A 1,771-nucleotide genomic window follows, 5' to 3' on the forward strand; every position below is an offset into this window, starting at 1 on the left:
GGCTGCTCTGGCAGGCCCTGCTGTGGGCACCAAGCCAGGCAGCCAGCTCTACTGACGTCTTCTACGGGTGTCCTGCCCTGAGAAACCCCGCTCCCCACCCCCAAGGCTGCAGACTCTCAGCCCAAAGAATCTTTTCTAGTTACTGTGGGGCCACAGGGCCCAAGGCTCCCCCCAACCCTGGCAGCAGGGTCCAAGGGAGGTCTCACTGCAACCAGGTGGGCCCTCTGCCCCTCTCAGACCCTTGGTCTCTTCCTCCCCCGCCGGAAAGTAAACAGGACCTACAAGGACTCTGATGGGGGCCTGGGCCCACTCTGCCCATTTCTCCTCAGAGCACGTGGAGGCCACCTCCTGTGCACCCCTCCCTGAGAACCCCTACTCTCCCTCTGCCCCCCTGGACCATCCACCCTGGACAGGACTCCCAGCTGGGCGCCTCCCCCCCTCGGTGGACACAGAAATGCAGCCACTCCCTGAGCAGCAAACGCAGGTGACAGGAGGGGCCACTCTGACCCTCTGTCTCGTCTCGGGCGTGCGGGCCGACGGGAGCAGGAGCCAGGTGCTCTGACCTCAGAGGAGGCAGGCAGGGCTGGGGCACCGTGGAGGGGTCCACCAGCCCCCCCTCACCTTGTGTTTGGTTGGTGAGGGGCACGGCTGCATGGGCGTCGGCTGCAACTGGATCTCGCAGCTAGACGGTGCGGGGCCTGGTACAGCCAGCTTTCAGACGGAAGCATCACGGCGGCGGATCCTGCTGAGTCCCTGCTGGCTGTGTTTGGCTCCTGCTGGGTGGTGGTGGTGGTGGTGGTGGTGGTGTGTGTTGAGGACTAAGCGTGAAGAGCAGGTCTATGTGTCCAGGCAGAGGGGCAGAGGAGGCCTGGCTGCCTATGGAGCCAGGGAGCGAGTTCCTGGAACAGTCGCAGAGTGTGGAGAGGAGACGGTGCCTTGGCCAGAGTCGGGACATTTGGGAGACAGGGTGGGTGGACACGGCCTGGAGGGAGGAGGGGCCACAGAAGGAGACAGTGGAGGACAGCGGCCACACGCACGGAGGGACGACCGTGTTCCCACAGGAGTGACCGACACAGAAAGGCCCTCCCACTTCACAGTCAGGAGGCTGGGCCCCCGAGGTACGGCCAGTCAGGGCAGCACTGCCCCTTCAGCTGCCCCTTCCCGCCGGCCCTCCCGGCTGAGTGCCACGCTGCCTGTCCACCTTCATGTAGCCCCATAGCAGCTACAGCCACCTGTGCAGGGACATTGCCTGCCTCCAGATCCTGCCGGTCAGCCCCTAATTAACCTGACCCACACGTCCACCTGAAGGACAGCAGATGAGCATCCTTTACCCGGTGACTGCTCCGGCTGCGACCAGCACACAGGGGCAAGGGACCCCATGGTGCGAGGCCCAGGCCCAGGATGCTGGGCTCAGGAAGAAGGACAGCAGTCTAGGGACCAGTGGGCAGGGAGCTGGGTGTGGGTAGCTTCCAAGGCCGGCACAGTCGTCCCCAGCCCCGGTCCCCACCTGGCCAGGTCAGCTCAGGGCCACATCCAGGCCCCGTGGCTGATGTGTCCACCATGAGCACACAGCCTCCCCAGCCGGCAGCCTTGGCTGCAGGCAGCCTGCGCTGCGCTCCCAGAAACACCTAGAAACCAGCGGTGCTTGGAAACACAGCACTGTTGTCACGCGCTGCTCTCCAGGGCCGTGCACCCCAGCCCTCCTCCGGGGGAGGCTGAGCCTGAAGGAGCTGGCCGCCTGGGCTCCATCGACGAGGACACTGTCCCTCTG

At 65.2% G+C, this 1,771-nt stretch overlaps 1 protein-coding gene across 1 annotated transcript in view; it reads left to right on the forward strand.

Moving 5' to 3' along the window:
• Positions 1-1,771, forward strand: part of MORN1 (MORN repeat containing 1) — an 86,671-nt gene that overhangs the window by 83,210 nt on the left and 1,690 nt on the right. The window lies entirely within an intron of this gene.

This window comes from Echinops telfairi, unplaced genomic scaffold, assembly GCF_000313985.2.
Source record: "Echinops telfairi isolate 266 unplaced genomic scaffold, ASM31398v2 ScPeMD7_7457;HRSCAF=8495, whole genome shotgun sequence".
Taxonomy (NCBI): domain Eukaryota; kingdom Metazoa; phylum Chordata; class Mammalia; order Afrosoricida; family Tenrecidae; genus Echinops; species Echinops telfairi.